The sequence below is a fragment of the Schistocerca piceifrons genome, chromosome 4 (assembly GCF_021461385.2).
Source record: "Schistocerca piceifrons isolate TAMUIC-IGC-003096 chromosome 4, iqSchPice1.1, whole genome shotgun sequence".
In the NCBI taxonomy this organism is placed as follows: domain Eukaryota; kingdom Metazoa; phylum Arthropoda; class Insecta; order Orthoptera; family Acrididae; genus Schistocerca; species Schistocerca piceifrons.
The window spans coordinates 146,981,178-147,008,342 of NC_060141.1; the positions used below are offsets into that span (position 1 = coordinate 146,981,178).

Sequence of the window (27,165 nt, forward strand, 5' to 3'; positions counted from 1 at the left end):
TTAATGAATAAGATAAGAATGTGAGTAAGCTACTACAAACAATGTATTAAACACATTATTGTAGCAGAGATACTCAACGACAACACCAATGTCAACAGTAATAGGTTATATGCCTGATAGTTGCGCAGATGAATAGTTACAGGAGATGACAGGTTTAATTGTGATGGGTGACGAATTTGGTAGTAGAAGTAAGGGAAGGAAAAATAATATAGAATGTGGGGTGGGTGAGAGGAAGCCACCTTGCAGAATTTGGCACAGAGCATAATCTAATCATCACAAACATTTGGTTTAAGAATCATTTTAGGAGGTTGTATACATAGATGTTGGGTACACTGGAAGGTTTCAGATTGGTATTATAATGTTTAGATGAATTTTGAAGCCAGGTGGATAAACTGAAGAAATCAGAGATAGATGCAAGTTTTAGAGAGACTCTTATGGAATGTTGGACTGTAGTGTGGGAAATTAATGCAATAGAAAGCGAATGACTAGTTTTCGAAGATACGGAAGTCAGTGGAAACAAGGACCCTGGAGGTGATGAACATTCCCTCAGAATTATTGAGGTGTTTGGGACAGACAACCATGACAAAATTATTTCACTTGGTGTACAAGATACAAAGAAAGGTAAAATCCCCAAATACTTCAGGAAGAATGTAATAATTCCAGTACCAAGGAAGACAGGGGCTGAAAGTGTGAATACTACGGAACCATCAGTTTAGTAAGTCGTAGTTTTGAAATATTGATATGAATTATTCATGGAAGAATGGAAAATAGAGTAGAAGCCAACCTTAGGATGGCTAGTTTTGGATCTGGAGAAATGTAGGAGCAAGTGAGCCAGTACTGACCACGTGCGTCAATACTGACACTACATGTAATCTTAAATTGAAGAAAGGTAAGTCTGCATTTTTAGCATTTGTGGATTTGCGAAAGCTTCTGAAAGTGCGGACTGCACTACACTCATTTAAATTTTGATGATAGCAGATATAAAATACAGGAAGGGAAGGGTTGTTTATTACATGTAAAAACTCCAGAGTAATGAGTTGTAAGACATGAAAGGGAAGCAATGACTGCAAAGGTAATGAAATAAGTTTGTAGCCTGTCTCTGAGCATTGTGCAAACTATGAAGGAAGCCAAGGAGATATTAGGAAGAGGAATGAAATCAAACAAAAATAAAAATCTGAAGGTAGTTGGGGACATTTTACTTCATAAAAAATGCGAAAGGGCTTGCGAGAGCAGTTGACTGGTATAGCATCATGAAGAGCGATAAAATGAAAATCAACAATAGTTAAAAAAAGTTAATGGAATGTAGTCAGATCAGGTGAGGCTGGAGGAATTAGATTAGGAAATGGAGCACTAATAGTAGTAAATTGGTGCTGTTATGCGGGCAAATAGGGAATATATCAAATGCAGACTGGCAATAGCAAGGAAGGGATTTAAATGGAATGTGTTAACATATGATATAAATTTAAGTGTTGGAAGTCTCCTGTGGATGAATTTCAGGAGTACGGTCTTGCGTAGAAGTAAAATATGTACAGTAGGCAATCCAGACAGGAAGATAGCATTGAAATATATTATAGAAAAATTCTGAAGATCGGCAAATTAACAAAGGAAGTGATTCTGAATTAAATTTGGAGGGGAAGAACTTACAGCGCATCTTAATTAAAAGAAGAAATTGGTTTGAGACATCAAGGAATTATCCATTTGGTATTTGAGGAGGGGGGGGGGGGGGGGCGCGGCAGTGCACTTGCATGTGCACAGTAGAAGGAAAGTAGTTACTCTGAAGGGGGGGGGGGGGGGGGGGGAGTGAGGTGTCAGCATGATGCCATCAACCTGCACCAGGCAGTTGCCTTTGCAGAATAGAGGTACTGGTTGATGTGGGAGTGGATTTTTTTCCATTGGCCATGTTCTGCAGTTCTGTGTATCGACATATCCTTAGAAATAGAAATGGGCTTTGCCTGTCCAGAGACTGTCACATGGCCCTTCGTTGTCCACTTCCATGTGAGCAAGAAATTCTAGAGCAAATATTTTGTCTTATTGTCAGATCAGCACAAAACAATTCCTGAATATGGCTATTTTAGTGGGTACAGGAAGTTTTGTAGAATTATATCTTCTGCTCAAGGCATATTCAAAGTTTGGGAGCAAGATGGTGCAGTGGTTAGCACACTGGACTCACATTTAAGAGGATGATGGTTCAAACCAGCTTAAAGGTTACCATTCTTTCTTTCTTTTTTTTCCAGAAACACATTGCTTAAATAATTTATTTTAATATATTTTCACCTTTCCAAAGGGTATGGTGAAAAGATATCAGCCAGGAACTGCAAAATGTTTTTTCTTGTTATGTCTTGCAGTGAGTCTGTCTGTAGGATTGTTTTATTTTAGTGGTTTTGTGGAGTATTTCATACAAATGTGGAAACTGGAATACCATCTCTTTTTAGAGAGAAGACATCAGAATGGAAATGCTTATAAAGTGGTGAAGGTTTAGGAATTGGCTGCGTTGTTTTCAGTACTTGGGAGATGCGCAGCTGAAGTCAAAGGTGACTGTACTATCTTGAAGGGGATATATTTCAAAGACATCCAAAGCTGCAGGTGTATATGACATCAGTGAAGTGGACAAATAATACAGGAAGATCTGTGATGAGAGGCATATGAGATGTCAACCTTTATAGACACAAAAGAAGAAAAACAGAATTATATGAAAGCATTGTGTAAGATGTATGCTGCTGTTATTCAAGGCTGACCAAAAGGAAATTTGAAAAAAGGTTTCAAAGGAATATTTAGATTAGGAAAGAAAGGAATCCAATGTATGCACATTAATTTGTTGTTATGATTGAGACAAGGGTTAACCAGTGCGTGCCTAAAACAAATAAAGCAGTGGTTGTCACCTAAGTATATTGCATCTCCTGTAAAACTTAAGACCAATGTTTCATTCATGCAAAAGGGATTCTTGGTTACATTGTCAAGTGTGAAATAGTAGCTGAATGTCTTCTGGGTCATCTGGATGGATATATATGACAAAACGGCCAAATTGTAAAATTGGGATGAGGGCAAAAGCATTATTTTTCAGAACAATGTGCATACATAAATCGTACTTTGGTAATAGGAAAAATAAGGTTAAAGTTTGTATTGCAAGAAAATCCACCATTTTACCCATATTTAGCATACTACTACATGCAACATTTTTTCCAGATGTAAAGCCATTTTGTCCAACATAGAGATGCATATTCTGAAGACCTTTCAGAATCTCAAATTGTGTGGGCAATGTATTCAACTGAAAAACAAGTGAATTGACCTCAAAGCTGACAAAAGCACAGAAATGTCCTTATTTAAAAAATAAACAATGTAGGAAAAGGTAGATTGCCACTTACTGTAAAACTTGACACTTTAAGTTGCAGACACGCACAGTTAAGACACTTAGTCATAACATTTCAGCCACAGTCTTCATTGAAAACATGCACGCAAGTGAGAGAGAGACTGCCAGCTCCAGCAGTTCGAGCCAGAATGCAGCTGTCGTGTGGAATGGAAGCAGCAATCTGGTGGTGGCAGGGAAGGGGTGAATGATAGCAGTGTATTGGTGTATGAAGAGAGAAGTGCTGTTTGACAGTGTGTGCAGGTTCTAGAATGCCAACAGGCACATTATCTGCAGGTTTTGGGGCAGGGAGGTGTGTTGACAGAGGGTGGGAGATTAGAGTGGGGAGGTGGTGGTGGAACAAAGGGGGTGGAAACTGTTGGGTGAAGGGTGTGGAAACACAATGTCACCGTAGGTTGAGGCCAGGAGTGGATAGTGTGTTGTAGGGATAATTCCCATTTGTGCTTTCAGAAAAGCTGGTGGTGGAGAGGAGGATCCAGCTGGTTAGAGTATTGAAGCAGACAATGAAAAAAGCATGTTGCGTCAAAGGTCATAACAAATATAAATAGCTGTACAACGATTACAGCCTATCTTTCCCCACCTCCCTGTCCCATAAAATCCTGAATCTGTGCCTATTGGCTGCACGCTTCGTCAGACAGCACTCCTGTCGTCACCCATCCATACACTGCTATTGCTTCCCCTTTCCTGGGCGCTCCAAATTGCTGCTCCCATTCCATGTGGTAATAGCATTCTGGCCCAAGCTGTTGGAGTCTGCAGTCGTGTGTGTGAGGTGTGCTTGATTGTGTGAATGAGTGGTGTGTTTTCCTCTCTTTCCGACGAAGGCAGTGGCGAAAAGCTTATGTGTAAGTGTCTTTCAGTTGTATGTGTCTGCAACTTAGCATGTCATATTTACAGTAAGTAGCAATCTATCTTATCCTGTATAGTTGATATTCCTACTTGGCATTTCCATTTCCATTGCTTTATTTAAAAAAGGTTAAATTATTTGTGGTTGTCTGCTAATTCATAACTTTCAGTTCTGCTTAATCTTTCATTGTCATTTGTTCCTAAGACAACAAAATAGATACACCACATTGTTTTGCAAAATGTGGGTTTACTGACATTTCCTTAAAATTATTCTTACAGTAATCTGTAAAACCTCAATTATGTTTTCAGTTATTTATACCCCCTTTTCCTTTCACATACTGTGAATAAGAACAGTCCTCTTACTTTTTTTTCGCCCCCTCCATTTCTGCTTCTGCATAGCACTCCCTAAAGCATTGAATAAAGGCAAACAGCCAGCTCTATCCAGGATTTTACTGGCCTGTCAAGCATTTGTTATTCCATTCAGCTCCTCTATTAGTGCTTCACATCCTTCATCACTGTCTTCACTGTTTTCATCCAGTATTTCACCTCCAGCTTACTTTTTTGTGCATACACAGCCTTACATTCTTTTGTTGTGGGTTGAGTATTTTTGTATAATAGGATGCTTTTCTGAGTTTTGGAGTGTCATGTGGTATTTGTCTTCCTCACTTCTTGAATATTGTGGAGCTCTTTGGCAGTGGAGGATGACAGTGAACAAAAGAAAAATAGCCCTCTAAATTGGTTGCAAGAAGTTGAAGATGGAAAATCACTGTCATAAGAAGTATGAGAAGAGATTTGGGCAGGTAAGTTAAAATTATGCTCCATATTAAATTCATTTTAATTTTTTTTTATGCTGTCATTTTGGACACACAAGAATTTAGCTGTTCAGTATTATGTGCTGCTCACAAATAAAGCAGAATTTATCATTGCAGCCATATTTGCCCAGAGGAAAGTACACACACGTGTGTGTGTGTGTGTGTGTGTGTGTGTGTGTGTGTGTGTGTGTGTGTGTGTGTGTGTTTTTCAGAGCTCTCATATGAAGGCAGAAATGAAGACTAGTTCTTGAAGCTTGCAAAATGTCAGAATAAAGTGCCATGCAATATTGGAAAAACTAAAAGCAAAATGCTTTGCTAGTTAAGGAAATAAGGCACTCTGAATAAGTAGCATGGAATTTATTGTATATAATCAAACTATACGGGAAGTGTGTGCAGTGTCATCTCCAGTCATGGATGTTTGGCAGTTTTCTAATGTAAAAATTGTAAGTGTTTTGCAACCTCATTTAATAATGTACCAAACTTCAGTTAAGAGTTCTTACATGAAATCCAATTTCCTTGACCAGGGCCTGGACCCGGATGTTAACTAAACCAGTTATTTCCATGCTAAACACAAACACAAATTGGCTCATATTGTGGGCGACCACCGATACATGGTTTATAGCGACTTGCTTTATTTTATTGCAGCTGAAGTGAAGAGGTGCAAAGGGCAGAGTGTGTGTGAGTGTGTGTGTGTGTGTGTGTGTGTGTGTGTGTGTGTGTGTGTGTGTGTGTGTGTGTACACGTGCCAACCAGTAGGTTTTTAGGGAGTACACTAGTAGTGTGTGTGTGTGTGTGTGTGTGTGTGTGTGTGTGTGTATGTGTGTGTGTGTGTCAACCAGTAGGTTTTTAGGGAGTACACAAGTTAAAATTCCTGGTCAGCATTAAACAATTTAAGCATACTTATGTAAATCATTTCATCATGTGATTTTAAATTGACTTTAGTCTACTTATGAAGAATAGTGCATAAAAAGTGTGGGTTTAACACTTTAGCATGGTTAGGAATACTGCAAGCTTTTTTTATTATTGAAAAAGTTATTTGATATCTGTTCCATATGAAAATGGAAACAATATTTAAGGTAGCTATTAGTCTAGATTAAAGAAAAACTCTGCATTTAAAGCCTGGAATAAAGCCACACAAAGACTAACTACGGTTCTAAAATTCCTGTGTATCTGTCAGATCCTGTGTTAGTTCAAAGTTAAAAAATGGATTTTTCCAATATTTTACAATGTTGTTGGATATGTGGTGTGAGAAAGCAAGGAGCAGCAAAGGCACCTACTTTTGTGCTCTGGAACAATGGATTGGTTTTCTTCTCCTGATGAGTGTTTTGAACACTGCTGCCCACTGCAAAAAGTCATGAAGTCATTCGGTAGTTGGAACAATGAGTTGACTTGGTTGTCTCCACCCACTGTCGTGCAGTAATGATGTTCACTTCTTTATTATGAATAATGCTCAAGATAATGTCTTTGTATTTTCAAATAATTGGCATCTTTCACCTCTGGGAAGCAAAATGTATCTCCCCCACACTCGCATGCGCAAAACTCATGAATTTATTTTATTGCTTCAACATAGGCAAAAATTTGTTAGGATTTTCTTGTTAATTAATTACAGGCTTTATCTAACATTGATGTAAAAGTACCTTTTTTTGGTGTTAGAAATATGGATTATCTTAGAATTTGGCAAAATTGTTGCATATTTTGCCCAGAACTAACTTGTGATTGCCTATATTCTTCCCTATGCTCTGAATCAACGTAACAGCAGTACACTCTTAATTTTGTTATTGATTGTGCCTTCCCACAGCAGTGCATGACTTCTTTTTATGGTACCCATTTGTTTCTGTGACTCTTTTCAAAACCATTCTGAAAGAATATACTGATGATCTGTGTCAGCTGCACAGTTGTTCTGTAGATAAGTTGCAGACTTTCATGTGAATTGAAATTTTGAAGGGACAGGCAGCAAGTACAGTAGATGAATCTATTTTGTACAACTGTCAAGAAATCTGATGAGCTGTGACTACCACCGCTTTCTGCTCTTACGTGAATTGATCTGTTTTCAGCTGCTAAATTTAATATCAAGCACATTAAATATGATGCAAAGTCGTTGGTAGAATATAAATAACTCAAAGTAAAGGTAACAATTCCCTAAACAGTTGAGGTGCCAAGACACACAAAATAGGCTGAGAATGTTACTAGCTTTAGGGTAAAACCTTGCAGAGCTATAGTGCCACACTCCTCCCCCTCCCAACGCATGCACATGTGCATGCCTGCATGCACTATTCTATTTCATCTTCTTTGGATTAATCCTCTCCAGTACGGAATCTGCTGTTCTCAAGATTTGCCAAATTTATTTCATTTTGTGACCGAATGGGCTGCCTGTTGCTGCAGTCATCAGTTACCTAAGGAAGGAAGTGATGGCCACCTGTCCATGATGTGTAAACTTAGTTCTGTGCATTGTAGTGTTTCAGTGTCTTATCATTTTCTGTTGTGGAAACAGGGGCCAGCCTAGCACGTGCCTAAAAGAGTGTGAGAAAACGCCTAAAAACTACATAAAAGCTGCCCTGTGCACCAGCCAGTTGTTAACCTGCCATGTGGATTTGATCTGCTTCCAACTGTCCTTCCTGTCTCGTAAGCTAGCATGCTGTGTGTTACCTTATATGAGTAGGTTCTTGTACAGCTAAATTGTCTCGACTGAATACATTCTGCTTGTTACTAGACTGGGTGACGAGGCAAAGGTAGTGCGGAGGGGGGTTGAGGAGGGTTGGCTGACACCTGGGAGGGTGAGGCAGTGGGTGCGAGATGGGATTGTGGCACTGATGAGCTTGTTTGTTGTGGCTGCAGGCAGGGAGAGTTATGTATAGTGCACGTTGTCATGTGGGAGGGGAGATTGAACAGAGGAAGAGGGAGACTACAGGTAAGAAGGTGAGAGTGCAGAATAGGTGAAATTAGGGTTGTAGGGGCAGGGGCTAGTGAATTTTGAGGCAAGGATGATTTCGGTATTGTAGTACATGTTGCAAGGAGAACATAGATCTAAAGCAGTTCAAAGAAGCTAGTGTTAGGGAATCCTTTGAATGCCATGGGTTGTGAAGCAGTCGTTGGAATTGAGCTTTTTGTCAGCAGCGTGTTCTCCACTGAGTGATTAACTCTGCTCTTGGCCATGCTTTGGCAGTAGCTGTTCATCAGAGTGGCCAGCTGGTCGGTGCTCATCCCCAAATGAAATGCTCTGCAGAAATTCTAGCAGATAGGCCTTGTACCTGAACATTCCACAGTGTTATTACACATGCGACAAGCGGTTGGGAGTAGGTGTGATGTAAGTTAAGAATGTTCCAATATTAAATGATATTGGGTGATTCATGGGAGGCTCAGAAAAATTGTGTGTGTGTGTGTGTGTGTGTGTGTGTGTGTGTGTGTGTGTGTGTGTGTGTGTTTCTTTCTGTCTGGGGGGTGGGGGTGTTTGTAGGCAAAATACTATTCCTTGGTATGCAAAACGAAAATTAATATAACACCTGTGGATGCGCATGCTTTTAAGCTCTTTACAGTGGGACACGCTGTACTTTGTACACAGTTGTGAAAACCAGGTCTCAGTCAACACTTAACTCATTGTAGACTAAACAACTTTATTTACAATCAACTCATCATAGACTAAACATCATTACTAACATTGTGCAGCTCACCTCAGTTCATATTTAAACCTAGCAGTGTTGTTTCACCTACCAAACAGCCATTTTCTGTACAGCTGTTCACATTCCAGGCGATGTAAAAAACTTCGAAATGCTTCCAGACTGTGCTAATATCCAGTGTAGTAAGCACAAAAGTATGTGGAATGGGACCTCTCTGTGCCTACAAGTGTAATAGGCTCCTGAGGTTCATAATTCCACACACACAACCTGCTGGGACTCCTCTAAGTTCTGCCAGTAAAAAAGATTTAAAACATTGCAGTGCTTTACTAAGCATGGTGGTGTTGGAGATGGTACACTTTTCCTTTTCCATGATCTTTAAACTGACCTAGGCAATAGGACTTGAGATTATATATATATATATCATTATCGGCTCTCGATATATCGAGAAAAAGTATAGATATATCAGCGGAAAAAAAATATACACATACCTGCCTATAACAATATTAGCTGCAGATTGTAAATATACTGCCGATTTTAGAGCTGTAGAAGTATTGGCTTTATTAGAAGGTATTCTTAACATCATCAAGCAAACAGCCTGCCTAACCTCCTTAAGGCAGAAATTGAAAGAAAAACTATGCATATTTGTGTGTGGTGACAACCACTTTGCTAGCAGTGGTAAGGGGCTCTCTAAAATGGGTCCGTCGTCTCACATCAGATTTGTCCGGAACACTTTGGCTTCCCTGTTTTCTCATTTCTGCCAACGCCAGCGACCTAGCAGTTGTAATGACAAAATTGCGTGGTGAAGCTAAACGTTTCAGTTGTTGTTGGTAAGGCCGAGTGCCGATTACTCAATATTTCCTCTCCCGTGTCTTTGCCCACGCTAAAGACCAACTTTGTCACTTGGATTTTTGTTTTTTAATGCAACTGGTTTTTCTTCACATTGGAAATTTTTTTATTCCATTCACCATGCCATCGCCAAGTGCAGCCGGACTTCTTTCGTGCCACATTTACTTGCTTAACACAGCCTAATAGAAAGATTGGACATGATGAAAGCTCACGTAGTAGTAAGACCCCACACAGTGAAAGTAAAATTATGTTCTTCTACACTTTCAGAACAATTATTTCAGATTTTTACCAAAAATTGTGAAAGAATATAATATAAAATAAAAATATCGGCACATGGTATTGCCATTGATATCAGTTGCCAAAAATATCGGCACATGGTATTGCCATTGATATCAGTTGCCAAAAATATCGATGTCGGGGGGGAAATCACCAATACGTATCAATTTTTTGGAAACGATTGATATTTTATCAACAGGCCTACTGCCCACCAAGTAAAAAGACCTACAGCTTAATGTGGCTTCCGAAATGTGACTCAACTTTACTTTTGTCATATTAATAAATCATTGTCAGGTGAAAGAAGCACTAACCAAAAGAAAATATCCTAGCACTGACTGGGCATGATTCCCACAGATTTGTTTTTATACCCTAGCACTTCGCCACCTCTTAGTATATAGATTTTTCTTATTTACATCAGATGAATAACCAATATTGAATGACCCAACAAATTCCTTCCTTGTGCGTTGTATGGTGTGAAGGTCTTTCTAGCCTGTAACTACATAGTTCACTGCAAACAGTAGGCGTTACCTCTGGTGCGCATCCTGTAATACTTCAGGCAAAGCGTCAATCTCAGTCCGCCATGTAACTTATTTTGGAATGGTCATAGAGACGTGCTTAATGTTTGAAGCACTTTACTTGAGATTGCCATTTTGTATGTATAGCTCTAAAAGCTACAGTGAAGCTGCCTTTTCTGTAAGTAGTTTCAACTGGCTGACTTTAAAGTGTATAATGGGATGTACCAGATGAGAAAGTAATTACTTGAAAATAGTGCTATTGCAGTTTTGTGTGGAAGATATAAGAATGTCTTTTAATAAAGCTGTGGAGCATGAAATAACATCGACTGACAGTTCAGAGCGAACAAACTACCTGCCATTTTGCACCAAATGCAGTACCCAGCACACATACATGTCATTTGCATCTGGCCAGCATTTCATATATTTTGCATGCAAAAGGAGGACCAGCATGCTGTTACGTAAATAATCTTGATGTTCTGGCTGATGGGTGTTTAACACAGTATTACACATTACAAATTATAAAGGTAAGCAGAGAATATATTAGTTCATTTTACACTGTTTCCCGAGTTGGTAATTATTATGTAAGAGAAGTTAATATTGTTTGGACAAGGAACATAAAATCAGATCGACAAATTTAACTTTTTGGTACCAGCAATACTACGTAGTGTCACTGAAAGTTCCCCTTGATTGTAGTCGAAACTCGAGTTTTTTCTTCCTTGGCAGTAACTGCATCGTTAACTAATAGAAACAACAGATTACATAAAATGTGTGACCAGTGTAAAGATAAACCTTGTACACTATACAACCAATGAAGGATTACACCTTTCCTAATACAAGCTACATTTGATGAACAGTTGAATTGAGCATGTCTAATCAGTATGCCCAAATGATTGTGAAATCTCGTCATGGGCTCCAAAAGACAAGTGAAAGTTTTGCTGTCAAATACTGATGCGTTGCTTACCAACAGTTGTCCACAAATAGTAGAGATTAGTCAGAAGTGGGATACATTTCGAATTGTGACCTTGCAGACAATATAAGTACTCATGATTTTAGTGTTCTGGAATCCATTCGGACACAATTCTGTGGCTATGAGGTGATAGGTTATCTAGCTGAGGATCCATGCAAGTGGCTGTAGAAAAAACCACATGCATTTGATTGGGCAGTGGCTATCCTGTATTGTACATCAGTGAGGAGCAATAGTAAATGTAGCATTTCCTGCCATGTAGAAATATCCCAGGGGTGAATACATCTGTCACGTGCCTGAATGTTTCCATGCATGCCACATGTGATTTCAGGCATGTGCGTAACTTGAAAGTTAGTGTGTACCAATAAGCACAATTTTGTGAACTTTTTTCCATGCTTTGTGTCCATGGTTGGTGGTTCTGTGCCCATCAAATTTTTGTGCTGTATGGCGATGGGCATAGGTATATGATAGTAATGAGGTACACGCAACTGCCAGTGTTAATTCCTATTCACATATATGTATAAACTTGGTGATTATATTTCATCAAGTAAATATGGCATTTTCATGTTATGGTTTTTTAAATGTGAGTGAATTTGTCAATCTCTATAAACAGTGACTGACCAAGCAACAGAAAGGTTGTCTTCCATCTGGCGTGTTCTATCCAGTTACTTCAGGCACATGAGTTTAGTGTTATTGGAGTGTTTGATGCCCTCCCCTCCACAAATAAAGCTGTTCCTTGAACATTCCCGCCCCTGGGGCCATACACCTCTAAGCTGAGTTAAGGTTCAGCTGTAATTTAGATTAGATTAGATAAGTACTTGTTCCATAGATCACGAATACGACACTTCGTAATGATGTGGAATGTGTCAGCTTAATAAAAGGTGCCTGTACAAGATATTACATTACACAAAATATTACATGACACTTCATATTTTTAATTTTTTTTTGGTGGTGGGGAGGGGGGGGGGGTGAATTACCCACTTACTGTATCCAAAAATTCATCTAATGAGTAGGAGGAGTTCCATTAAGAAATTCTTTTAATTTCCTTTTAAATGATATATGGCTATCTGTCAGAATTTTGATGCTATTAGGTAAGTGACCAAAGACTTTTGTGGCAGTATAATTTAGCCCCTTCTGAGCCAATGTTAGATTTAACCTTGAGTAGTTGAAGATCATCCTTTCTCCTAGTGTTGTAGCCATGTACACTGCTATTACTTTTGAATTCGTTCGTATTGTTAATAACAAATTTCATATGTGTATATATATATATATATATATATATATATATATATATATATATATATATATATATACACACACAAAGATGATGTGACTTACCAAATGAAAGTGCTGGCAGGTCGACATACACACAAAATTCAAGCTTTCGCAACAAACTGTTGCCTCATCAGGAAAGAGGGAAGGAGAGGGAAAGACGAAAGGATGTGGGTTTTAAGGGAGAGGGTAAGGAGTCATTCCAATCCCGGGAATATTTAAATATGTCTGCTTGTGTCTGTATATGTGTGGATGGATATGTGTGTGTGTGTGTGTGTGTGTGTGTGTGTGTGGGCGCGAGTGTATACCCGTCCTTTTTTCCCCCTAAGGTAAGTCTTCCCGCTCCCGGGATTGGAATGACTCCTTACCCTCTCCCTTAAAACCCACATCCTTTCGTCTTTCCCTCTCCTTCCCTCTTTCCTGATGAGGCAACAGTTTGTTGCAAAAGCTTGAATTTTGTGTGTATGTTTGTGTTTGTTTGTGTGTCTGTCGACCTGCCAGCACTTCCATTTGGTAAGTCACATCATCTTTGTTTTTAGATATATATTTCCTACGTGGAATGTTTCCCTATATATATATATATATATATATATATATATAGCTTTATAAATAAGTGTCTGCGGGATGATCTTGCATGAGATCCAGAAGTTATTCTGACAACGCGCTTTTGTGCAATGTACACTCTTTTACTCAATGATGAGTTACCCTTAATATGATGTCATACGAAAGCAGAGAATGAAAATAGGTGTGGTAAGCTAATTTACTGAGATGTAAATCGCCAAAATTTGCAATGATCCCAATAGCATAAGTAGCTGAACTCAAACATTTCAGCAGATACTCAGTTCATCCCCTCATCAGTGCATACACCTAGAAATTTTGAATATTCTACCTTAGCTACAGATTTCCGATCAAAGTCTATATTTATTAATGGTGTCCATTACATTTACTGTGTGAACTGTATCTACTGTGTTTTGTCAAAGTTTAATGAGAACCCATTTGCAGAGAACCACTTACTGATTTTCTGAAAAACCTTGTTTACAATTTCACCAGTCAATTCTTGTCTGTTGGGTGTGATAGCTATACTTGTATCATTCGCAAAAAGTACCAGCTTTGCATCTTCGTGAATATAGAATGGCAAGTCAATTAATATATAGTAAGAACAGCAGTGGACCCAAGACCGAACCTTGCAGCAACCCATTCTTGATTGATCCCCAGTTAGAGACATCACCAGTTTTTTGCATATTATGTGAACCGCTTACTTCAATTTTCTGCACTCTCCCAGGTAGGTATGGTTTAAACCATTTGAGCACTGTCCCATTCATACCACAGTACTTCAGCTTATCTAGAAGTATTCCATGATTTACACAATCAAAAGCTTTTGAGAGATCTCTCAAAATCCCAACAGGTGACTTTTCGGTTACTCATAGCATGTAATATTTCATTTTACAATAATTTTGGATAAGGCAGTCAGAAGAGAGATTGGGCAGTAGTTGTTGACACCAGACATATCCCATTTTTTTATGTGGTGGTTTAACGGTGGCATAATCTGGGAAAATACCCTGCTTCAGAGAGCTATTACATATGTGGCTAAGAATCCCACTTATCTCTTGGGAACAAGTTTTTATTATCCTGCTGGAAATACCATCAATTCCATGTGAGCTTTTATTCTTGAGAGAGTTTATCATCTACCTAATATCATAAGGAGAGGTGGATGGAATTTCAATTATATCAAATGGTGTGGGTAAGGCCTCTTCCATTAACTGCCTTGCTTCTTCTAATGAACATTTAGATCCTATTTTCTCTACAACATTTCAAAAATGATTATTCAAAATGTTTTCGACTTCTGGCTTGTTGTTTATCAAGTTTCCATTCACTTTGATGGTGATGCCGTCACCCTGTGTTCTTGGATGCCCTGTCTCCCTTGTAGTAATATTCCAAATTGTTTTGATTTTGTGATCAGAGGTATTGATCTCAGACATGATACACATGCTTCTGGACTTTTTAATAACCTTTCTTAACATAGCACAGTAGTTTTTATAATGTTTGGCTGTTTCTGGGTCATTACTCTTTCTTGTTGTTAGATACAGTTCCCTTTTGTGGTTACAAGATATTTTTATTCCTTTAGTATGCCAAGGTTTTTACATGATTTCTTATAATTAGATTTAACTACTTTCTTGGGGAAACAGTTTTCAAATTCTCTTACAAGTGTATTATGAAATAAGTTATATTTTAAATTAGCATCGGGTTCCTTGTAGACCTCATCCCAGTGTAGCTGCTGAATATTTTATCTGAAATTTCTAATTGTTGAGTCATTAATTGAATGCACAACTTTGGAGGGTAGTTTTGAATTACTGAATGGAGCTGTCATATACTGTAACTAGCTGAGCGTCATGATCAGAAAGGCCATTCTGAACAGGACAAGAATTTATTTTTTTAAACCTATCTTGGTCTATAAAAGTGTTATCTATCAATGTGCTGCTGTCCTTTACTACCCGACTAGGGCAATTAATGACAGATGTTAAATTGAAACAAGCGAGAAAGACTTCCTGGTCATTCTTCCTATTACACTCTTTCAGTGAATCAACATTGAAGTCCCCACAAATAATAATTTGCTTTCTCCTATCTGACAGATAGCTCAACACGGCATCCAAGATTTATAGGAATAAATGAAAGTTTCCTGAAGGGGACCTATATACTGTTAAAATTATAAAAAAGCTCTCCTTCAGTTTGTTGACAGGCACATGCTTCTATATGTTGCTCTAGACAAAACTTTTTTCTATCTAAGCTTTCTACACAGTGATAACTTTTGACACATGTGGCAACTCCTCCTCTCACCTTATTCTCTCTGCTCATATGTGCAGCTAGTTTATAATCACTAATATGTACCTTTTTCATATCGGACACAATGTGATGATGCTCAGACAGGCATAGTATATCTATTACATTATAAGAGTCAGTCATCTAAACAAACCAGGAGCTCATCTACTTTATTCTTCAATCCCGGAATATTTTAGTGAAAAATGGTAACATTATTTTTTACTTTACTTTTGTGAGAATCTACTTTTTTCTTTAATCCACCAATATTTTGGTTAAATATGGTAACATTATTATTTACTTTCTTGTTGTGAGAATTTTGTGAGTTTTGGACCTCTTTAGCACCTGCCTGCCTGAACTTCATTGGAAACTGAAATTAGTCTAAAAAAAAAAGAGGTACATCCACGAGTACTAGTGTCCCATCTTCGGGATTTCACTAACAACCCTGCCAGTTCACCCTTCCCTTCCCTTTCCTATTTGTTTTGGCTAATCATTTAAAGATACAGATTTTGGGAGCAAGGGCAACTTGATATGAAATGAAGATGTAATCTGTCATGGTATGTACTGTAAACATCAGCAAAGTGTCACAAAAGGAACAGTGATTTGAAAGTGGGAAAAAACTGAACAGATTTAGATTCTCAATTGCTCATATTTTTTAATCTGTAGCAGAGGAATTGCTTTCTAGCTATTCTCTACAGTAAGTTGCAAGTTAGGTATGCTATTAGTGGCAGTTAAAGTCTTCAATCAGTGGGAGACAACTTTTTTGGTATAGGATACACATATATTGCAACTTCCATGCTCATCTATCAGTCAAATACAAAATTTCATCTATCAGTGCTAACCCTAGTCACCATGCCACTTAAAAATAAAATAAAATAATTGCCAGCAGCACAGTTAAAAATATTGCTATATTCATGTGGAGTAGTAAGAAATCGCTTGCTTTAGGCCAGTTGGCCTTCTGATAGAGCTGCTGGGGCATCAGGAGTGTGTAGAATAAAAGCAGATTTTTGATAAGGTGAGAGCTGAGTTAATGTTAGGCTTATCTTTCCTAATAAAAATATGTAAGTCAGTTTTCACCTCTCACCTGTAACCCCATGTTCAGTTATCCAGTCAGTAGTCCTTGATAATGATACCTTCCTAGTGCAGTTTCTGCTGTTATCAGAAGTGAAATGGTTTTGGTTTGATTCTTTGGGTTAGGAATTAATGTTGATTCAATCTGCAAGCGAAATTTTTAAGTGCTTTATTTTTGTTAAATTTATTGAATTTTGGATTGGGGTCTCAGTATTTTTTAATTTTGGAAGATTAGACCAAATATTTATTTCATTTTAACTATAGCAGAAGAAAGCTTGCATAATTCAGCAGAGTCGAAAGGAAAGTAGTGTTAACACCTTTGTGTGCATTCAGTGGATGGATATGGCAGTGTAGTCAAATTAGCCTGAGTTGTCAAATATTGTGCTGAACCACCAGGAAATTGTACATTATTCTGGAATTCTGTCATTCTGTGTTGTATACTGTGACCTCCATTAGTGTTCCAAAATATACGAGGGCGGTTCAGAAAGTAACCTCAGATTGGTCACAGTGCGGGTTGTGGGGGGAGTAGCGACGCCATCTGTGCGTTCACGCACTCAACAGGTCAGTCGGAATCAAGCCGTGGTCGAGTGAACGTCGTACCTGCGCTAGTTTAGTTTTTGTGGCAGTTTGAAATGTGTTCTGCAATAGAAAACCCCGCCAAATGTGAAGTGCGTGCTGTCATAAGGTTTTTTACAGCCAAAGGATATTCTGCAGCAGCTATTCATCGTGAGCTTTGTGCTGTGTACGGACCAAGAGTTATGAGTGAAGGAGTTGTCCATGAATGGGTACGTTTATTTAAAAGTGGACGAGAAAACGTTCATGATGAAGAGAGGAGTGGTAGATCATCATTGGTGACTGACGAACTCGTTCAAACAGTTGATGCAAAAGTTCGTGAAAATCGACGTTTCTCAATGTCGGAGTTGTCTACTGGTTTCCCACAGATTTCTAAGACTCTCTTGTACGAGATAGTGACAGCAAGATTGGGTTACCTTAAGTTCTGTGCACGATGGGTGCCCAAAATTCTTACTGACCACCACAAAACTCAAAGAATGGTCTCTGCATTAGACTTTCTGTCACGTTATGAGGACGAAGGAGAACCATTGTTAAACAGAATTGTGACCGGTGACGAAACCTGGATTAAGTACGTGAACCCTGAGACAAAAGAACAATCAAAGACGTGGGCACATTCAAATTCGCCTACCAAACCAAGAAAAGCCTCGCAAGATTTTTCTGCCAGAAAACTGATGGCAACGGTGTTTTGGGATGCCAAAGGGGTGTTGTTGGTTGAATTCATGGAACGTGGTACGACCATTAATCAAGACGTGTACTGTGAAACAATAAAAAAGTTACGACGGGCTATACAGAACAAACGCCGTGGTATGCTGACTTCCGGTATCGTTTTTTTGCACGATAACGCCCGTCCTCACTCTGCTCGCAGAACAACGGCCCTTCTTGAGTCCTTCAAGTGGGACGTTATCAACCATCCACCTTACAGCCCAGACCTGGCGCCAAGTGATTATCACCTCTTCATGCATTTGAAGAAATGGCTCGGGTCACAGCGGTTTGATGATGACGAAGAGCTGAAAGATGCGGTCACAGGCTGGCTCCAGGCACAAGCGGGTGATTTTTATGCAGAAGGAATTTCAAAGCTTGTGAAGAGATACGATAAGTGCCTCAATCGCTATGGAGACTATGTAGAAAAATAGTGCAAAGATGTAGTTGTAAGATGTATGTATTAAAATATTTTTATTTAACTTGGTGTATTTTTTTAAATCAACCGGAGGTTACTTTCTGAACGGCCCTCGTATATTTAGTGATCATTCATAAAAGCTATTTATCTCTGTTCAGGTAAAATGTGAAGGGACACTCCATTCAACAACAACCCACTTTCACCAGGTGGTACATTGGAAGGAGCATATGAAACCACATTGAAATTGGGTTGGGGGGGGGGGGGGGTGCTATAATAGCCCAAAGTAACCACCAAATCGCCTCCACCCGCTTTTCTCAACCTAACAGTACATTCAGTGACAGGTGCTCTCTCAATGTCTGCAGTACGTGAATGAAACTATTGATATGTCCATGTGGTAACTTAGCTGTTTACAAAAAGCATTAAAAAAATCAGAATAATACAAAAATGGTCAAATGATTTGTCTAAAGTGAGAAATAAAATAGAGAAAAATTAATGCGCCTTTGGATGATGCTGAAAATGATGTACAGCAATTTGAACAGTGAAGCAAAAATGCGCTTGGCATTGGTTGACAAAGTAGCAGGAACACACCTGTGTTAAATACGTAGAGTGAGCGATAATCATTATCTGCAGCTTGATTGTAATTTGTCTGTACTATATGGCTCCATTTTATACTGTATTGTACCCTGATTTTTTTTAAATCATGAAACACGAGTGAGCAGGAACAACAATGTCAACAGCACTTGTAAGGAAAAAACACTCGCTTTCCTGATGTTTGGAGTATTGTCTAGTGGTAAATTGTTTATACTGAAAAATTGGTGCACTTTTTACACCATTGGGTATGGATTTTTTACACCATTGGGTATGGAAGATGGAAATTTGTTAAGGCCACACAACAGCAAACTGCATGTTATGCATAATCTGCTAGAAAAATATCCTCCGATACTCTAATAAAATTCTTTGCTTCGGATTTGCACATTGAGCTTTAAATTCTCAATCAGCACCTCATTTTCTGTGATTTCAACAATCATTCAGATGTGCATCAAATAATTCTCTAATACAGAAAATGTTTCTTCAGTCTATTTTAGTTCATATTTCGTTTCATAAAACATTTGGCTTTTTTGATTTTGTTCAGGAAACATTAAATACAATATTTAAATATTAATTGGTTTATTATTATTATAAATTCTGCTGGGCAACCGTAACTGAAAATGTTAGCAAAGCAGTAGGCAAACTAAGTAGTTCCAGAGCAGAGGACTTCTATGGTTTGTCAAACTTTGTCATAAAGAAGATATGAAGTCGTCATCTGTCCCCTCTAACCAGTCATTAACTGTAAATTACAGCAAGGTATTTTCCCTGACTGTTTGAAAATAGCAGTAACCATTCCCATATTTAAGAAAGGAGATAAATCAAATCCAAGTAACTATCTCCCTATCTCATTAATCCCAATAAGATCTAAAATAATCGAAGACTGTGTTCACCAACAAATTAATCACTATTTTGAGAGGAATTACCTGTTAAGTGACTCACAGTATGGATTCAGGTATAAACTATCCTCAGTTAAAGCAGTTGAAAATATTGTTTGTGATACATATGATGGCTTTGAAAACAAATTAATCTCCTGTACTACTCTCCTAGACCTGAGTAAAGCATTTGACATTGTATCTCATAGTACTTTGATCATGAAATTAAGACAATAAGACATTGAGCAAGACACCCTGAAATTATTAGAATCTTACTTAAGCAACAGAGTACAATTTGTTAGTGTAAATGGACAGCTGTCAAACCCACAAACCATACAAAGAGGTGTGCCACAGGGCTCCATACTTGGCCCTTCCTGTTTGTAGTGTATGTTAATGATATGCCACAGTATTTACTCTGTAAAACAGAGACAATACAACTTTTATCAATTCAGGACACTCTCTTGAATCTGTACGAGAAAAAATCATATAATTGAAAAATCGGTTCATTGGTTTAGTGCAAACTCCCTATACGTAAATGAAACAAAAACTGAGGAAATATTCTTTAATTTGAAGGTATCAAACAAAGAGAGTAAGTGTGTTAAACTGTTAGGTTTGATGATTGACCAGAAACTTAGCTGGGATAAACATCACATACGTCTGTTATAAACTTGCACATGCTATGTTCCTACTTTATGTGCTTAGGAATAATGTCAGCCAAAACTTACTGCAGCATTCATATTTTGCTTATATCCATCCCCATCTTTCATATGGTATTCTGCTCTGGGGAAATTCTCCCAATTCAATAGCAATTTTCAGATGGCAAAAAAAAAGCTCTTCAATGTATTGTAGGTTTATCTCCTAGGGATACATGCAGGGAACATGTCCAAAAACTTATGATAGTTCCTTGTATGTACATCTATTATTGCTTATTACACATAAAAGAAAACATAGCTCAATATCTCCTTAGGTCATCTGTCCACACCCATAATACAATATGAAACCACACAATTGATCTACCATACTTTAGATTGTCCAAGATACATAATAGTTACAAAAATGTAGCCCTCAAACTGTTTACTATGCTCCCTAAAATTGTACAAAAAGTATCTAAAAATAAATTTAAGACAACATTGGGTCAATGGCTCAAAAGTAAATCATTTTACTTAGTTGACGAATACAAAGATGCAGCTCTCCATGCTACTCTATCCTGTGCAAGCTTCTTCATCTCCCAGTACCTACTGCAACCTACATCCTTCTGAATCTGCTTAGTGTTTTGATCTCTTGGTCTTCCTCTACGATTTTTACCCTCCACGCTGCCCTCCAATGCTAAATTTGTGATCCCTTGATGCCTCAAAACATGTCCTACCAACCGATCCGTTCTTCTAGTCAAGTTGTGCCACAAACTTCTCTTCTCCCCAATCCTATTCAATACCTCCTCATTAGTTACGTGATCTACCCACCTTATCTTCAGCATTCTTCTGTAGCACCACATTTCGAAAGCTTCTATTCTCTTCCTGTCCAAACTGGTTATCGTCCATGTTTCACTTCCATACATGGCTACACTCCATACAAATACTTTCAGAAACGACTTCCTGACACTTAAATCTATACTTGATGTTAACAAATTTCTCTTCTTCAGAACGATTTCCTTGCCATTGCCAGTCTACATTTTATATCCTCTCTACTTCGACCATCATCAGTTATTTTACTCCCTAAATAGCAAAACTCCTTTACTACTTTAAGTGTCTCATTTCCTAATCTAATTCCCTCAGCATCACCTGACTTAATTCGACTACATTCCATTATCCTCGTTTTGCTTTTGTTGGTGTTTGTCTTATATCCTCCTTTCAAGACACTGTCCATTCCGTTCAGCTGCTCTTCCAGGTCCTTTGCTGTCTCTGATAGAATTACAATGTCATGGGCAAACCTCAGAGTTTTTATTTCTTCGCCATGGATTTTAATACCTACTCCGAATTTTTCTTTTGTTCCCTTTACTGCTTGCTCAATATACAGATTTGCTGTTTGAACATAGAGAAATGTACCTCTGCCTGTAGTAGGACCTAAATTTGGAAAAACAATATCTAACATATAGGCATACACCTATATCGAATGCTGTATATTTGTATCAATATTTTAGGATAATGACAGTGTTATCACCATGTATATGATAATGAAATAGTGTCATCAACATGAATACTCTCCGCTCAATATAAATTTATATAATGTTTTCTTTTTTATTGTGAAATTAACACTATATAAAATTCCAAATGTTTGCTATTGTACTACACTAACATTCATATGATTTATATGTACAAGTTATGAGTGTATAACCATCTTTACACTGTAATTGAACTTATTGACAAATCGCATTGTATAAGAAAATACTCAACGGCTAATAAAGATTATTATTATTATTATTATTATTATTATTATTATTATTATTATTATTTGAAGAGTATGTAGATAAAGAGAAAGCAAATGAGGGGTTGATTGAGATTTTAAATTTCAGTGTTCAACTTACAATTTTAAGGAGTCCTAGAGGATGTTTGTCTGTGGATTTTTCGTAATTACTCTTGTCAAGCAATTAAATCCCTTCCAGAATGAATTTTCACCCTAAGTAGTGTGTATGTTCTGAAACTTATATGCAGATTAAATGTGTGTGTGTTAGTGTCAAACCTTAGTTCTGTGACTTTATCAGGTTAGTGCTCTGCCAGCTGGGCAATTCAAGCAGTCCCTCACAGCTTTATTTATGCCGGTTCCTAATATCCTACCTCCCAAACTTACACTTTTTTTTTTTCCAGGAGTGCTAGTCCCGCAAGGTATGCAGGAGAAATATTTAAGGTTTGGAACGTAGGAGATTAGGTACTGATGGAAGTAAAGCTGTGAGGGCACATCATGAGTTAGGCTTGTATAGCTCAGTTGGTAGAGCACTTGGCAACAAAAGGCAAAGGTCCCATGTTTGAGTCAGTCTCGCACAGTTTTAAATGGCTAGGAAGTTTTTAATTAAATACTTTTTTGCAGAATTAGACCAATGCTAATCCAGTTTGATACATCATTTGTCCATGCCCCATACATGATTTGGCTATGAAAATTTGGACATAAATCCATTGTTTAATTAATAGGATGTCTCAGGTATTTGACGAGCAATCATTCTATGTATTGGTCGGTAGGCTTTTGCCATTTAAATTAAGTGGGGAAGAGTTTTATCCAGGCATCAATTGGCAATGTGTGTCCTTGTGGTAATAAACAGATCTAGATTCAGTACACTTCAGCATTGTGCGCACAGCTTCTTAAGAGATATCATGGACCTTCATAAGAAACCTATTGCAGTCTTACTTGATGATATGGTAATTTTTATTGTTTTGTAAGTCTTCAGTGTGAGCTCAGTGCGAAGGTCAGGCTTAAAATGAGATTTAGGACTGTTGTCAGCAGATTACTGAAACTTTGTGAATGAAAGTTAAAAAAACACGTATTGATGCAAGATAGTGTGGAAGCAATTAAAATAATTTTAAATGGGTGTTACAGTGCTATCTTATGTTGCATCACAAATGGAAGAATAAAATAGTAACGGTTTATATTATCAGAAAAACAGACTGGTAAACTACTTCCTTATCGCTATAAGTGTGTTTTCCACGAGTTAAAGATGCAGTATTTACTATGTAGAAAAAATATGAAGAAAGCCATGTGGATCATTATGTTGATAAACAATAATTCAACAACAGGGAAAGTAGTAGTGAACCTCAGTACAAAACCTATGTATAGCTGAAAAAGGCTTTTTAAAAGTCTTAAGAACTTGGGCATGCAAATTTGAGGAAAATAATTCCCAATTTGGTAACTTAATAATCCAGAAGATTTAAATTTTTGAGAAAAGGTTATGTAGCAAAAATTCAGCAGTTTAGAAAAAGAAAATGATAGTGACTTGGGTGTAATGACCCTATAAAACATTTTTTTCATAAGTGAATTTCATGTCTAACAATTCAGATGAAAAATAGTGTACTCTACTTTTGAGTTGCTAAATTTTACCTCAGTACAGTAATTGGATTCCTTTCTAAGATTTTCTGTTACGGGTACTACACATTGAAAGTCTGTGAACAGCGTATTATTAGTTTTTGAGAGGATTTTTTTTCCCCCAGCATCCTTTTCAGCATCAAAATTTTGGCATAAATCAGCATAAATAATCTCTACTTTCTATGACAATGTACATTTCTGACATGATCTCCAAAATATTTTAGTGTCTCATTGTTGCTGAACACACATCATGAACGGCAACAAATTCGGTCGATCTAATAATGTAGAAACATTTCATTACCTGCTGTTTCTTGGACAACCACTAAATGAGCCAAAACATTGTAACTGTGTTATTGAATGATGGTATGCAGGCACATGATGCCATAATGAAAGTATGTAAGTGAAGCAGTTGACTTGTACTGCAAATGGGAGAAATCCACTGACATTAAAAAAGGGCTAATGTTGTGGGCTGGGGCTTGGAAAAACATAAACGATGAGTGATTGTTTGCTTGCTGCCGTCGTTAGCATCTATTGAAAGTGTTTGAAAGACAATGAAACCATGAATAGGTGACAAGGTATTGGATGTGTGTCTCATCAGACGTCAGAGGCTTGCCTGTTCTGTGAAACAAGATACATGGTGGTCTGTGGCTGGTTTGTTGACCTAAGCAGACAAAAGTGTTTGGTGTAAACCATTCAGCACACATAATTGACTGTAGGGCTCAAAAGCTGTGCATTTCAATGTTGACTCAATGACATCATCACTTAAGATTACAGTCTGCACAGGATTAGAGAGATTGGATGTGGATCAATGGAACCATGTTGCCTGGTCAGACGAACAGAGTTACTTGTGACCAAGTCAGTGGTTGTGGCTGTATAGATGTTAGTCCCGGCAAACTATTGCTCAAAACATGCTATCTCCCATGAACGCAGCTCAGTGAGGGACATGAGCCTGACTTCCTTGAGGCATGTGGTATTAATTGAAAGTACCATAACTTCTGTAGACTGTGACATTGCTGACCATCTGCGTTCCTAGATGCTCGATGTCTTCTCTGATAGCAATGGCATGTTGTGGCAGGATAACTGCCTTTGTCACAAGGACAAAACTGTGCTATAGTTGTTTGAGTAGCACAATATTAAACTTGTGTTGGTGTCATGACCACCAGATTTGCCTGATCTGTACCCAATGGAACACATTTGAAATGTTATCGGGCACCAGTTCCACACCCACAAACCAACAATCCATAATTTTGTGACCTGTGCAAGACATCTGATACTGCATACTTCTGGAAATGTACCAAGAACTTGTTGAATTCATGCCAGTCAGAATTACTGCTACACTACATTTGAAAGATGCATTAATGCCCCTAAAGAGGATATAAAAACACAATATATGTGGAAATTGCAACAGTCTGAAATAGCATAAACGAATCCAAACTTTTAACATTTAGACCAGTGTAATAGCACTAAATTTAGTTTTAATGGGAGGTAAGAATCAGCAGTAACATCTCATGTCTGATAAGAAACAGTGTCTTGCCATATTCAGAAATTGTTTTAATAAAACAGAAGTAAGTACTGGTGTAAGTGTGTGTGCAATATCGGCGTGTTATTAAAGTTGAAAGGACAGTGTGTGGTGAGGTTCTGCAGTTTATATATTATGAGGACACAGCAGTTCATTCAGAGCATGCTACTACACAGAAATGGATGTGTTGAAACTAGTTCATACAAGAGTTGTGTACAGTTGAGAATACATACTTGAACTCGTATTGTGACAGCAGTATGGGATTATCATCCAGTTTTTTGCGTGGCTGTAATAGATCATACCGGTTCATCCACTGTGGATGGCAAAATTTGTTTAACCTTTGTAACAAACTGCATACTTTTACTATTATACCCCCAGCATGATAGAAACATTCACTGATAAGAAACACCCAAAGTGTGATTATTTTTGGCATTATTTAATAGAGCAGGTGTGTTTCTCATGTTAATTGAGGGCATGTGGAACAGAAGGCTACATCAGAAAATTTTAGTCTCGGGCATAGCCTCTTTCAGATTGTTCCTCAAGCTATATTTCAGCAGATTCATTTCTGCTCACATAAGCTTGGGAATTTGAATCATCTTCGAAGAAAGACAGGTACTGCATCCTGGGCCTAAACATTTACCAGAGCTGAGGTATGATTATTCATTATCACGCCTCCTACCGATATGCATTCAGGACGACTGTTCAAACTCATGTACAGCCATCCTGATTTAGGTTTTCTGTGGTTTTCCTAAATCATTTAAGGCAAATCTCAGAATGGTTCCTTTAAAAGGGCGCAGCCTGCTTCCTTCCCCATCCTTCCCTAATCCCACGGGACCGATGATCTCGCTGTTTGGTCCTCCTTTCCCAAATCAACCAACCAACCAACCTACTCTTACCACTGTTGCTGCTCTGTATCAATGCCGTGTGGTTCTGTTTGCAGCACCTGTAGTCATTACTCAGTATTGATGATGTACAGTTCTGCCATTCTAATCACTTATGCACCATATTACTTATAAAAGTTTGTTTCTGACGAATCTGCCCTTCATCGTGTTGCAATTTTCACAGGTGATAGTGTAAGATCCAACAAATGTGTCTAAAGTTGATACGGGTACAAAATCAGTACACCATGCTCAATATTATTTTTAATCAGCCAATGTCATAGATCTGATTTTCAGTGATTAGCAGTCGTTGTGTACAGACAAGTGTAGCAAGAACATGTCGCACATTTGTCAGTATGGACGACATAAACAGCAAAGCCACAAAAAACAGGATTAATTGTTACTCGTTGATCAGCCTCAGTATTGTGGCATGAACTTGTCCAGTAATTAAATGCAGAATTGTCAAGAATGTGGTCAAATTATGTATCACTGTAAAAATTGGCCGTGTATTATATGTTAACGACATCAGTTTCTAATCATATGCCATTTTGTCAAAATGTTCACCAACAAATAAAATGTTGCCCTCGGATGGTTTTTGTCTGCCCTCGGATGGTTGTCTGTCAGTAGTTAATCATTGCAATAATATTGATAGCCTCTAATGCAGGGTATTGCACTTCAGTTTAGATCCAGCATAAATATAATACTCCTTATCTTAGTCACAGATGGATTGCAAAATAAGTAATTTTCCACATATGTCATATGTCTTTGCATATTTGTGACATGGATTCTATTGGTGCCTAGGGTTGTAGATAAGAGAACGGAGCCAAACTACAAACTGTTGGTGTATATATTCCTCAGGATTGAACTTTATTTTTTCCGTGCTGGGACGTCACTTCCATTCTCTCGTTGATGAAGCAGAATTAAACAATATTTGTTCTGTTTCACAGGTGAGCTATGAAGATCATTGGCAGAGATACTATGCTGACTGTGAACACTACTATTGATCAGTGCAATGATACACAGTGAGATAAAGTGAGTAACTGTTTCTTTCTGTATGCTGTGGCTGCTTTCTGCAATTTGTTGAAAAACATGTGATATGTTTAACTGTTAATAATGTGTACCTTGCACTCTTCCTTCCCTCTCTGCCACCTGTCTCCTCCCCCACCCCCCACCCCCACTCCCTCCAAGGTGTTCTTGTCTGCTTGACACTAATTCGTAG

The 27,165-nt window shown here is 38.0% G+C and overlaps 1 protein-coding gene across 1 annotated transcript in view; it reads left to right on the plus strand.

Moving 5' to 3' along the window:
- The window catches only part of LOC124794627 (hrp65 protein-like), a 163,563-nt gene that overhangs the window by 122,890 nt on the left and 13,508 nt on the right, over positions 1-27,165 (plus strand). Inside the window, exon 11 of the transcript XR_007016590.1 lies at positions 26,894-26,978. The gene's annotated coding sequence lies outside the window, so the exon portion shown is untranslated. The remainder of the gene's footprint in view (positions 1-26,893; positions 26,979-27,165) is intronic.